We start from the raw sequence: 14210 nt of genomic DNA, 5'->3' as shown, positions 1-14210 counted from the left end.
GCCCGCCTGAGGGGGCCCGGGAGCGCAGCGGGAGCGTGCCGGGAACACACCGGGAATACCGGGCGTATACCGGGAATACGGGTCCTATGCCAGGAGTACGGGGGGCACCGGGCACATACCGCGAATACCGGGGACACCGCCGATACCGGGCACATACTGGGAATAGTGGGGACACCGGGAATACCGGGCACACACCGGGAAAACCGGGCACCGCGTCCAGTCCCTCCAGCCCCGGCCTCCCGCGGGCTCCAGGCGCTGTAGCGTTTTGCAGGTGTCCCTCCCACGCCCCCTCCCGGGACAGCCCCGCTGCAGGAGTGACCTTGTCCCACACACCTGGAGTCAGCGGGATCGCCCGTGTCCGTGTGTCGGGAGCGCCGCGAACCCGCCGCGTCCCTGCGCGTCTCCCCGGCCACCTCCACAGGGCCGGCGTGGGAACAGTCCCGCTCTGCTCCTGCAGCTGAACGTTTGCATTATCTACAAACCCCACCGAGCTGCATCTCCAAGGGTTCTGGTTTCGTGGAGCACTGTTCCCGCTGGGGTTCAACCCTCGTGCTCCCCAGGGGCGCTGCCAGGACAGCCCTGGAGAACCGGGCGCTGCCGTCCAGCAGCACAGCCAAGCACCCGCCTCCATCCGAGTCCTCCCCTCAGTTCGCCAGCTGAATCCCTGCGGTCTCTGGGGGTTGGAGTGTCAGGGATAGCAGTGCCCACCCAGAGATGCCCTGACAGAGGCGCCATCCCAGCCCCTGATTTTGGCCGGGAATCCTGGAGTGGAGCAGCGGGAGCCCTGCAGCTCCAGGACAGGGACCAGTCTGAAATGCTGACCCGAAGGAAGAGGTAATTCCACGTGTAACATTATCTAGAGAGCAAAAACTCTGTGAGAAACTTCAAGGGACACTGGAAATTTCGTTATCAAAAGCTGTACAGTCTTGTCTTACTCGTAGAAGTAGCAGCAGAGATTACAAACGTAACCATTATGTAATGGATCTCCGTGTGGGTGCCCAGGGCACCTGAGGGTGCTGGTGTCAGCATCACCTGGGCTGGGCCATGGGCCCTCAATTGCTCTTGTTTGTGTTATTTTATACCACAATGGACAAGAGAGGGCTGTGCAAACCCCACACAATGCAGGGCTGCCACAGCAGCCAGGGGAAATTTTTTACTCATTTTTTAATTGACTACATTCCAAGTTTTAGATCCATTTAAAACTTGAAAAATTCTCACTGTTCACACCTAGAGATGGTGATATTGCAGATATTCCCAAATACACTGGTGACATGCAAAATGGACTAAAAGTGAAGGGTAATTCAGTTTCCATATAGTGATTTCTTCGATATATTGAAACTTTTCAGTGATGAATTTCTTCACCAAAAAGGTAGTCACCTTTGGAAGGGGCTGCCCAAGGAGGTGGTGGAGTCCCCATCCCTGAAGGTGTCCAAGGAACAAGTGGACATGGCGCTCAGTGCTCTGGGATGGGTGACAAGGTGGGGATCAGGCACAGGATGGACTCGATGGTCTGGGAAGTCTTTTCCAACCTTTATGATTCTATGATTAGTATAATTAATTAATGATGAGACATTTGACAAGTCAGCAGGCCACATTTCCAGTGAGGAGCCAGTGCAGTGTCCATCTGACCCTTTTGTTAATGAAAAACAGTCAAACCAGAGCAGCACACGTCAGCATCCTGCACCAACATGTCAAAGACGCATTCAGATATGTTCCAAAAAAGAGAATTGGATCTGGCCATACTCTTTTGGGTTTTTTTCCAGTATTTCTAAATCTCTGTGCTGACCACTGGCAAAAGCCCTTTCCTTCTGTGGCAGAGAGGAGATTCCTGGTTCCCATGTGAGGCACTTGTCAGGGGTATTTCATAGACACGTCAACATGAGAAACACAGGGGACTGAAATTTAGGGGAAGACTTTCAAATGATTGCCCAAACTACCTTGGCTTTACTTCCATTTGTTTGCAAAGCAGGCAAAACTGCTTTGACAGCCTCAAAATTCTAGTATATCACATATTTTGGGGTGTGTACTCAAGCAATAATTAGCATCTACCCAAGAAATTAAATCTGGCTCAGAGATTAATGAATTTTCCGAAGATCTTTAGGACATTTGAGGACCTAAATGCCTTTAGGACAGGCATTTTATTCTCCTTTTACAGCTGGCCTTCCTTGTAATATCATTGCTTGATACTGGAATGGAAAAAATCCCAGGTGCCAGCACAGCTGAACCACAAGGAGTCCCAGAGCCCATTTTTCTTGGTCGTTTCCTTGATTGCCACCAAGAACCTCCATGACAGCGAACACGGACCCTGCACCTTGGCAGAGAGGTGCAGACCCAAATTGCACAGCTCCTTCTGATTCCAACTGCAGATTTCCCTTCAGGGTGTTCCTGAAGTCAGCCTTTGCAGCTTGCACCGCCCCTCTGCAGTGTGAGCCAGGCTTCTTCAGGGGAGCTTTTGCCGTCCGGGGTGGCACGCACAGAGATAGCTGCTGCAGCCGAGATCGTGATTCCAAACAGTCCATCAGCCCTTCCCACACACTTCCTGCTACACACGGAAACTGGAGTCATTGATAATTCATATGTTGCCTCTGAATGAAAGTTGTCATTAATATTCTACCCGTGTCCGTATTTGTGTAGCAAAGCACCCGCAGCCACGGTACCACTGCAACCAACTCATGTACACGGTTCACATCTGAGCGGTGCCTGACCTACAGAAGGCACGAGCTCTTACAGCCACAGACCTCTGGAAGAGAAAGAGTTGCACAAAAACGCCTCCACAGATTTGAGCTGAAAGAACAGTGCAGTTTTAGGTCGGGACTGAATTCTGGTGACACAAATACTGTTATTACAAGGTGCCTAAGCACATACCAAAAGAAAATTAACTTCTAGCTGTGTCTTGTTCAATTTAATGAGTCAATGGGCATGTCTACCTGTGTCATTAACCCTGTCACTGGGATAAATCACAAGAAATTTGGATTATTTTCTTCTTTTTGTTCACTAGTGAATAATGACTTCTCTGTGGCTCAAGCAAGACTTGGCTCTAGAACTGCTAAGTGTCCACTTTATTGTTTACATACGTGCAAAAATTTTAGCAATCCCACTTCCAGTACTCATGTAGCCTTTCTTCTACATTATGAACATAAGGAAGAGGGCAATCTGTGTGTCCTTCTCTACCTGACATTCTTAATAGCATTAAAAAGAAAAGATAAACAAATCCTGTCTCTGAGGTATCTCAGTGTTGGGAACTTTGTCCCTGTGCAAAGTCTTCACCTGTTGCAGTAGAATTTTTCATTGAAGTGAACCTCTTTTCTAGTTAAGTATGAAGAAAATGAAAACTAGATTTTCAGCATGTGTTCTGGTTTTACTGCTAGAAGTTCCTATGCCCGTGTTTGTTCCGTTTTACTTCTCATCTGGACAGCTGATCATGTACATTGTATAAGGAGTTTGTGTTACTGTCAATGACAATGTATTTCTATATCTTGATTCAGTAGTCTTTGGTTAGCCTTTGATAGTTCAATAGTATTCTGATAGATATTACTTTCACGTGCTTCCTTCTTTAAACTCACATGTTAGTTCAGAAACTGCTTTTCCTAGAGGCAAAGGATGAAAGTCCAGGTACAAGTAGCATTTCAACTGCTTATCAGTTGTGTTTTCACTGGTGTATTCTGACAGAGGCCCTGACACAGACCTGGCTGCTCACCCTTGAGGTGCTCACCCTCGAGGCCCTGACTGCCCTGGGCCTGGCTCCCCTGGTAGTCCCAGTTTATCTGCTAGTTCTTCTGTGTTTTTTGAAGCTGTAATCAATGTCTGCTTGGCCTCATGTTCACCCTCTCTGTCCCCATACAGTGGGATGTTAAAAATATCCTTTTTTTTGTGAGGCTGGGAAAGCAGGTGTTGCATGTAACAACTTTAACCTTTAAAACTTTAGCCTTGTTAAAGCTTTTAACAAGAGTATTAATTGCAGGTATTTATTGCCATACAAGAAGACGTTTTCTGTTCCCAAAATCTTAAAATTTATGAGAATTACACTTATTCAAGGACAAATATACTTATTTTAAAAGCTTTTACTTAACAGTTTCAACAAATTATTTCTTATATCTTCAAAATGTTTTTCTGAGTTACAGTGAAGACCAGTAACATACACATTCCTAATAAAAAGGATGATAAAGCAGTGCAGAGATAATAAAGGATCCACTTTTTAATCTAATTGGGCATGCACTTTTGCCTGCAAAAGCTGCACACAGGTCTCATGCTAGTGCTGCAGCTGAACATGCAGATTAGGTCATCATGGCTCCTGTAGCTAACCAGAATAATTTGTGCATAAGTACCTGATTTGCATAGAAAACTGCTGCAAAGGCCCATGCTGGTATCTGGGATCGGATTAATTGCTGCTGGCTGCCCCAGATGTGCTGCACAGCTGCAGTTCAGCAGTTGGATGGACTCCAGCACAGGCCTTGTCACACCTCAGCACCCCCTGTCCACTCACCTGTACCTGTAGGAGCCACACTTCAGGTGAAATAAAAGAAACTACTGTTGTTAGAGGCAGCAATGTAAGGTTGCTTCCCAAATTTGTATCAAAGTAGAACAAGCAGATATAACCTAAGATTGGGAAAATAGGCCAAAGCACATGAGCATGAGGCAGTAGTGTTAAAAGAGGGGAGCACAAACTAACATCGATGTACTCTTAATCCATGGTTATCCCAGATTTGGATTAAACTGCCTTCTGGAGGGGTTTCCAGGGACCTTTTCACATTGAGGTCTTTACCCTTGGTCACTGGAAGCATTTCTCCTTCTCGTGGGTTTATGTTTTGAAAAGGATGAGAGAAACATTTCTGCCCTGTGTATCACTGGCAATGCTGCTGAGTCAAAAGCACAGTTGAAAACAAAGCAAATGTGATGCTTTTTTAATTCTTCAAATTCCATTGCTAATTATAGTGATGTGTAATCATGTATGTTGTTACTGCTGACACTATCCACCCCTCTTCTAAATTCCTTTCACTATATTCCTTTCCACTTGCAGTAATAAAGCCCTGCCAGCAATGCTAAGTGACACTGCTTGCATTTTATAGAATCATCATAGGGTATAGAGAGAGAGTGTATATAGACTTCTATATAATCATCATCAAAGGGTGTTTTTATTGCACTCAACCTAATGTTAAAAGATGTTCTTGTGTTATTCTTCATGCTTTTATAATTTCACTGTTTATATATAACACATAGAATTCTGGAATTTGCTTCTAAGTGGAGAGTTTCTTCCCTCCGAGTTATTTCAGCCATAGCTATTGCTTTACTATTGCAGAGTCATGAGCAGCTCTTTAAAGTCCTGCTTTTACAGCACAGATCTGTTGTTCAACAAGTGTGGCCTCTGCCCGAGGGGTGCAGCATTCCAGACCCAACTTCATGGGACATGCATCGTCATGTAGTCAGGCCACGGATACTGGAGAAAGATGTTACTCATCATGTCATTCCATTAGAGATGTGGGAAATGGGAAAGGCCATGTGGGACCTGTCAGGGGGCTGTCCCAGAGGGAGTGCTGCAGTGTGACTGCCCTGGGGCTGTGCCCTGTGACCAACCCTCCTGTGCTGACCAACCCTCCTGTGTGACCAACCCTCCCGTGCTGACCAACCCTCCTGTGCTGACCAACCCTTCTGTGTGTGACCAACCCTTCTGTGTCTGACCAACCCTCCTGTGCTGACCAACCCTTCTGTGTGTGACCAACCCTCCTGTGCTGACCAACCCTCCTGTGCTGACCAACCCTTCTGTGTGTGACCAACCCTCCTGTGCTGACCAACCCTCCTGTGTGACCAACCCTCCTGTGTGACCAACTCTCCTGTGCTGACCAACTCTCCTGTGCTGACCAACCCTCCCGTGCTGACCAACCCCCCTGTGCTCCGCAGGGCCCACGGCAGCAGAGCCCACTCCAGACCCTGGTGCTGCTTCTCCCGCAGGAGGATGGACTGCACTGCTGAGGTCACTCACACACTGCAGAGGAGTTTGGAACTACAGGCTGAGGTATGCAGGGAGCCTGGTCAATGCCTGCTGGCAAGATGACTTTAAATCTTACATGTCTTCTAAACAGCAGTATAGTCCTGAACAGAAACACTTCCTCTTACAGGCAAAATTAATGCTCTTTTCCTAGTGTACAATCTGGTTAGCTAACAGACCTGTACCAGCTTTAGTAAACTGACAATCTATTCCCCCATTAAAAACAGCAACATTTACCATTTACTAACAAATAGAACTATTCAAAAGTGTAAATGCCATACCGATGTTTCATTTTTTTAATTTTAGAATAGTTATTATTACCGGAAAATGAAAATTCTCTTTTAGATTAGAAACTATTGTTTCTCAGCAACATCATGGATGTTATTGGTCTAACTAGGAGGCTGAGGAGTTGAAATAGGTGTGTGCTGAGAGCCCCATCAACTTCTGAAAAGGTCCAGGTTTCTTTCCAATTGGAATGTTGCAGGTTCCCCACAAGCAGGAGGTAGGTGGCTCAAATGCCATGTGATTCACGGCCATAAGAATGCACCACCACCAGCCCATGCACAGACACACACCCTAGTCAAATTATACATTTGACACATTCTGGAACTGAAACTTCTGGCAAGCAATTACTCACGTTAGTGGTGCTGTGATTCAGTGTGGTGCTGGCTGGTGATGAAACCCTGCAGGGCAGCTCCTCATGGCACATGGCACCAGGGAACAGGAACCTCAGCCTGCCTCGTTAGCACTGCTTTGCCTCCGGAGAACAGCTATAATTAATACTATTTTATCTTAAGTGATTGTGAAGAAGGACAACTTAGAGATATCACCTGTCACAGTAGGTATTTTCTAGTAAATTTACTGAAAATTGTAAATGGAAGAAAAAGTCTGAGATTTAAAACTTTTGTCAGACAACAAAGCCACAGATACAGCACGAGGCAGAGCTTGCTGTGGCTTTTGGGGAGCTGCAGCTGCTGCCCAGGGAAGTGCAGCTTTGGGAACTATAAAGGACAGAGGCAGTGAAAGGGTTTGTTCTGTGGTACACAAACACAAACACTGCTTTAGTCAATCCCTTCTGGCTGGAGCTGTAATTCTGAATAGGGAGGCAAGGGGAAGAAAGAAGGAACATCTGTCTGTTTTTGGAGAAGTTACAAATTTTTAACACTGATACACTGTGATGTCCTGTGCTTTGTTCTCTTGGGAACTCCTCTTCTTTGGGGCAAATCATTTCATGTCTCTTGAATACCCCTTAAAACATTTCCAGTGCCAGCATTATTCATTCATGTTTATGAAGTCTGTTTATATTTGTGCTTCAGTAAATGTCACCACAAAAATAATACTATCAAGTATTGGAAAAAATCTCTTCCCAAACCAGTGGTGAAGCTCTTGGTGACTGTGGTGGAATTAATCACCCAACTGCTCTGCAGTGTTTATAGCAGACAGTGAGTGTGCCTCTACACTCTGCTGGTGCAGTTCTCCCTCAGACCTTTTGTGTACTTCTGTTATTTGTTCTAAGCATCATTTAGTGCCCTCAGTGACCTCATTATGTTTATATCTATAATTAGAAAAAGATACATTTTAGGCTGTGACATTTTTGGCTAGGTTAGAAAGCGCACTTTATTCAAATTGCTTTGGAAAGGATACATTGTCCCTCACTCTCCACTGGATTTTCTGTATTCTTTCCAAATAGGCAACTCTAAACAAATTTCATTAAACTAATGTGTATTACCTTAAAAATTTATAAAAGACTGAGTTCTGTGATTTTTAAGAGCTCTCTGTGAAAAAGGGAGTAGAACTTTACCTGAAGGTGAAAAATCAGCATCCAACCGTGACATAAGAATTTGCAGGCAAAACTTCCACTGGTGCCAGTTAGAGCTGCACTAAAAGGAGGTTATAGTTACGTAATAGAATGTTTTAGTGAATAGTTTCACAGTTCAATAAATTATTATATGACTGAAAGAGACGTGGGGCAGAGTGGGCTCAGCAGATGACAGGACATAATTTTCAGAGGGTTTACCCTTTCTTTTACACCAGTACTCCTTCTGGCTTAGCCAGGAATGATCCACAGCTGTAACTAGGAACAAGATATGAGACTGGAATTGTAAAAATTACAGTTGTGAGGTTCAGTTTGTTCTCATTTTAAACCATAGTGATATCCTTGGTTAGAAATGGCGTTAATAAATAATGACAATCCTTATTTGGAATTGAGAAGGATTTCTAATTAAGAATGATTTAGTAATTCTTAAAAACATGGGAATAAACTCCTCTTTGGTTCATTTAGAGAGTCCCAGTAGGTTTCCATTTGGCCTGGAGAGTTTTCTCTGTCCCCGTTTTCAGGCTTCGTTGCATTATCTGTATTCACTATTTTGCAGGGCCTGAGAAGGAGAGATTGGATTAGAACAGTTTTGTCATCTTATGGCACAAGACAATACAAAGTATCTCCTACCATTTCTGACATACTGANGCTTCTTCATTATTAAGCAGGGCCTGAGAAGGAGAGATTGGATTAGAACAGTTTTGTCATCTTATGGCACAAGACAATACAAAGTATCTCCTACCATTTCTGACATACTGACAAAGCAGATTTATTGATAGGAACTCTATGGAACATATCTGATCTGTTCAGTCTTCTGACACACTGTATTTGCAAAGCTACTCTGGAATTTTTCAAAACTAACCAACCAACTAATTTGCCTCCTTTAAGGACTTGTGCAGGAGGATGTAACACAGCCAGGGGTGCTGACCCACCAGAGACTGAGAAGTGCATAAATAGGGAGCTTGAGTTTGCAAAGTTGTTTCTTCCCATAGCAATATTTCCTAGGATTCTTATGTCTTAGGACTTAGAATTCAAAGGCCTGATGGTACATAACGCATCTGAAGAAAATACTTTTTGTTTTCTTTTAAGTTGCCAGTGTAACCATGATTAAAAAAAACCAAACCCAAACCAAAACAGGTGGTGTTGGAAAGGGCATTGACAATGTGCCAGAACAATGGCATTAGGTAGGGCTGGTAAAAAGCAGTTGAATTATGATAAGACAGTAATGACTACTATGGGAGTCTGGACTATAAAATTTTCAGCTGTAACAGTCAGTTCTGTAAAATTCACCTTTGTGCAGCCACTTGCACATCTGTAGGAACAGGCATGTCCACAGCTGGGGAATGCTGGCCCAGGAGCCTGGTCCTGGAGCAGCTGTGTGTGCAATTCTCACTGATCACAGAGCTTCTGGTGCAGAAGCAGGAAGAAATTAAGCATCCCAGAAACTGCTAAGAGTTACTGTACTGTTTAAAAGAAAAAGTAAGTTACAAGGGAAAAAATGGAATAATTTGGGAAAAGTGGCTTCTTTTTTGGAGGGCCTGGTACTCCTGTACAGACTGCTGCATTCTCCATCCCCTACCTTGTCTGTCTGCTGATGCTCAGGAGACCTTCACCTTTTATTTTCAGGTGAGCAGAGCTGGGCTCCACGTGCCAGCAGAGCTTTCAGTAGCATTTTTTGAATGCAGAGATATGCCTGTAGGCAATTCCAGAAACACAGCTTTTATTTTCCTTTTCGTGACAGAAAAAGACCAAACACTGAAAACAGTGATGATTGCATTTTAATAACCAAAAAATCAAGTAAGTTTTAAATGTCTAGAAACAGATTCTCAGGGGAAAATAAACCAGAAACATTTCCACCTTCAACCTGAGACATCAGCCTTCAGCGTGTGTAACCTGGCAGGTTCTGTGTGTTCACCATTATGTACTTGGTACAAACCACTTTTTTTAGTTCAGGGTGGTTTTCCCACAAGGGAATCTTTCCATGCTCCAAGTTAATTATGTTTCTCTCCTCTCGAGTTTCTTTACTACCTAGAAATTTAAGCTAATGTAGTCTATTTTAGGTTTTTAAAAGTGCTCAGTTCTATGATGACTATATATTCATCTAAAAAAGATTACAAAAATCTGAATACAGGGAAGTAGAGGACAGCTAGAGATCATCCTAGTTCTCTGTCCTGGTTTTGGCCAGGAGAGGGTTAATTTTTAATATCATTCCTAAACCACAACATTCTCATGGAACATAATATCTCTGGGCTGACTAAAATAGTTGTCCTGACGTAGTCCTGTATTATGCTATGCAGAATGTATACATTTTAATGAGGTGAGTTAATCCCTATATTCTAGGAACAGACCTTGATAGCATTATCTGTCATTACTTACAATACTGCATGAATTAGAGTGCACAGAGATATTCTGGGGCTGCCAGACCAGTTAAGGAAAAACAACCTTTTCCAGGGCACTAAAATTGAGATGCTCACAGGCACTCGGCTCCAGCTGGGTTGGTATCAGCAGGGACAGCTATAACAGAGAGGGACACACGCTTCCCTAAGATAACACTGAATGCTGAGCTTTTGTAATAAATCCCTTGCCCCTCAATTTCCATCATCCCTGTACACACCTGGAAGTCTTCAAAGCCTGTTAGCAAACAGCAACAAGTGTTCCACTGACTCCTGAGATGGGGAAAATAAAACCCCAGCAGTGTTAAATGTCACGCTTGGAAATGGCAATCGTCCGTGTTCAGCAGCCCTTTACCCGCTGAAGATTAAAACATAATGTGGGTCCTTGCTGGGGGGATGCATGGCCAGGCAGAAAAACGGGAAGCACTGAGCTCAGGGAGAGCCGAGCCCGCTGAACGCACTGGCAGGAGCCTGTGCCAACGAGCTGTCACCTAATGACTTGGTAATTCAAGCTCTGATACAGTCAGGGAGCACAAGGGAGCCTCTTGTAGCCCGGCATTTAGAGTCCTGAAACTAAAAATCAGCTAAAATTGCTGTATTTTCTATTTTAATATTAGTAGTCTGGTGTTTATGTGAGCTCTGAGACACAAAAGGGAGCCAAGTGGAGTTACACATGGCTGTAAAGCCAGAATGGATAAGTGGAGTCAAATAAGCAAGCAGGAGCCTCTCTAGTGTGAACCTTGAGCGGTGAGGGCTCTGCAGTGCAGCAGTGGTGAGACCCCGTTCCCAGGAGCAGGTACCAGCAGCACATGGAGGGTACTGGCAATGCAGGCAGGTCAGCAGGGGACTAAGAGCCAGGGGCATGGCAAAGCCTTTTGTCCCAAGGGAGCAGTGGGGTGATCTGAGAGACAATCAGAGGGTGACTGTGGAGGGGAGTGATGCTGCTCTGCAGGAGGAGGATTCTGGAGGGCAAGGAATTCCCTGCAGTGGCTGGTGGTGGTTGTGGTTTGGTGTGTGGGTTCCTGACTCACCCATAAATTCATATGAAGATTGGCAGTAAATGGATTGGTGGAGGCTCACTAGGTAAAGGAGAGTAAAGGCTGCTCAGGGGTAGTCAGAGGTGGTGCTCGTGCTGGTAAGGGCTCCCTAAAAAGCAATAAGAGTTTCCTGAAACCTTCTCCAGCATGGATGCAGGAAAATCAGTTGTTTAGCTGAAAAAAAGTTAAAAATAATGTGAAGACAGCAATTTGAATAGTTTAGCATTCATTCCTGCCTTAATGAATATCTAGTATACTTTCTTCCACCTTCTATAAGCTTATGGAAAGTCCTCACTGAAGTCACCTGGAGCAGGTCCTTCAGTTTAAAGAAGGCAGTCAAACAGTGAACACAGCCCTGTTCAACCAGTGATGGCATTTCTGTGCAAAGATTGCAATTAGCAAAGTACATTCTTTTCAGATCATTCGTAATGGATGTAAGAGCTTGACATTATCTACTTATTGTATCCCAAGACCAGCTTAAAACCACTGCAGAACCTCCTCATGGCACGTTGGAAATGGAGTAGAAAATTTGAGGACTTGTATTAAGTCCTTTAAGGTCTTGTAGTAAAATTAATTTTCGTAGCAGAACTTAAGTCATTTCACTGAGTGCCACTGACAGCACTCTAGAATCCTGTACTGATTTATTTTTGTGCATTTCATTCTTCATTTTTGATTGCCTTGTTTCTTGTGGAGTAATTTACATGTATGCAAAATGAATGTTAAAAAAATCAAATAAAAATCGTGACCTTTCTCACTAAGGTTTTGTAAGTGCTAATAATAGAACAGGGTGCAAAGCAAGTGGAGAATCTTGCCTTCAGGCATGAGTCTGATTTCATAGCATTCTTATCCAGTTCTTTGTTTTGATGTTATTTTTAATTTATCAGTATTTTTACTAATTAAAAAAATACTCAATAAACTACTCCATTCAAAAAATGTTGTTAAACCCAGCAGCTAATACACATTTTAATCTGGAGTGTTGAGAATGATGGTGAGAAGCAAAACAGGATGGAGTGGGGGTAGGGAACTTGGAATAATTTAAAGAAATTGCAGGAGAAGGCAAGAAGCTCATTTTATTCCATTTAGCAATTAAGGCAGGATTCCGTCTTTATCCGTCATAGCAGACAGAAGGAAAGAAAGAGAGCAGGGGATCATGAGTTTGTCTGTGAGCATCCCAGTTGTGATGGGAGAGGAGAACACAGCAGAAGAGAGAAGTGGCTGTTGGTACCCACGATCACAAATCTCGGAGCAGGGTGGTGGCCGGCTCGGCAGAGGGTCTGTAGCCCCCGTCTTAGCCAGGTGGCCAGTTCCCCACTTAGCCTGCCAAGTGAGTTGATCATCAGCTTGGAGCCAGACAGAGTGCCAGGTGGCCAGATCCCTCACTCAGCATCCAATTAACAATGACACTGGTTTGGAGCCAAGCGGGAAGGCGGCTCTGCAGCCGGGAGAGGGACATCCCTGGATCACCAGTCCAGTCCCTGCAGCAGGTCCAGCTGCCTTCCATTTCTCTAGAAAGTTTGGGCTTTTTGAGACCTTGCTTTGTGTTGTTTTGGTTGGTTGGTTTTGGGGGTGGTTTTTAAGCAGTAAAACTGTCTAAATCTTTTGGGTATCTCCAGTGTTATTCTTTTCTGGCACCTCCTCCGTGCCCTCAGACAGAGCTGTGCTGCACTGTGAGCAATGGGTCTGTCCCCATGAGAAAGAAGCTACCCAGGTCATTTAACTTCTGAACTGCATTGGAGTGTGGACCAAATTTAGGGAATGTTAGCCCATGTTTCCAAGAAAGCTTTGGAAGACAATCTGGATCAGGGAGATGGGATGGCCCAGTGAAGCTGCTTGTTGAAATTACCCCAGACATTGTTGGGCAGTCGTTGTCCACAGCGGTGGCTCTCTGGAGGCCCCTACACACAGTGAACGTGGTCTCTTCTTGAGCCTTACTGGTCTGCCATGGGAGCAAAGCCAAAAAGGTTTGAAGTCTTTTCCGCTCCACAGAAATCAGGTCGAGACTTGTAAGTAGAGAAAATGTGTCAGTTTTATTCACATGTTGTGAACAAATGGAGGTCTTTCATTTGTAGCATCTTGTGTTAAGTACTAAGGTATTAAAAAAAAGAGGGGAAGGGGAATATTTCAAAATTCATCTCTCTTTAGGCATCTCATAGGCTGAAAATAGCATTCCACCTTCAGGCTGGCAGTTAGGGCAAAATAAACACTTCAGAATGAAGCAAAGGGACTGGCTGAAAGTGAGATAATAGTTTATAGGAATGGAGCTATTTATAGCCTGCAGGATACAGTGGTTCGGAGACAGCCCAGTGACTCAGGGGCAGCGTGGGGAAGGTGCTCTCAGGGGAGAGGCCTGGTCAGCATCTCAGAGCTGTCACTGCAGCTACACACGTGACAGAGAACAACTGTCAGGGGTTTGTGGTTCTACCTGGGCAACTACAAATAAGGACATTTAAAACTCATTTTCAGAGGCCGGGTATCAGACTGGTCACATCTCATTGCTTCGTTACATGTGAGTACAAGGATATGCGTATGAGACAATTAGCTACATCAGGCAGTGTGTTTAAAAGAGATGGTGTTGTCTCACCTGGCAGATGGAATACATACCAGTGCTCATTTCAAGTTCTCAGATACTCTCTTCATTAAATCATGTAATACTTCTTTGTGTTAGATTTCTCAGCAGTTTTGATCTGTAACTCCTTAAAGTCAAGGAAAATCTTGGCATTTTTGGATGAATGAGACAGTAACTGATGTACTATAATCCTGAGTTGACTCAGACTGGCCCTGTGACCTTATGTTAGCCTCTCTCACCAGTTTCCATGGCAAAACAGAGCTAACAGTGCTTAATTATCCACTTTATCTACTAAATAGGGTTAAGACTGGGGACGTTATGACCATTTAATTACTCTTTGTAATGAGCTCTGAAGAGAAGTAACTAAGAGCCGGTGGTGGTGGAGTAAATCTCACAGCTGCTGGATAAAGTGTGC

The 14210-nt window shown here is 44.3% G+C and overlaps 1 long non-coding RNA gene across 1 annotated transcript; it reads left to right on the top strand.

Annotated features, from left to right (window-relative positions):
* The first annotated feature begins 5 nt into the window (after nucleotides 1–5).
* LOC108501107 lies at nucleotides 6–6256 on the top strand. Its single transcript, XR_001876135.1, has 2 exons — nucleotides 6–834; nucleotides 5896–6256. It is a non-coding gene; the product is annotated as an uncharacterized LOC108501107 (long non-coding RNA).
* The last annotated feature ends 7954 nt before the right edge of the window (nucleotides 6257–14210 follow it).

The sequence above is a fragment of the Lepidothrix coronata genome, unplaced genomic scaffold, assembly GCF_001604755.1.
Source record: "Lepidothrix coronata isolate B3197 unplaced genomic scaffold, Lepidothrix_coronata-1.0 Scaffold99, whole genome shotgun sequence".
In the NCBI taxonomy this organism is placed as follows: domain Eukaryota; kingdom Metazoa; phylum Chordata; class Aves; order Passeriformes; family Pipridae; genus Lepidothrix; species Lepidothrix coronata.
This window is presented reverse-complemented; position numbering and strand designations above follow the sequence as displayed.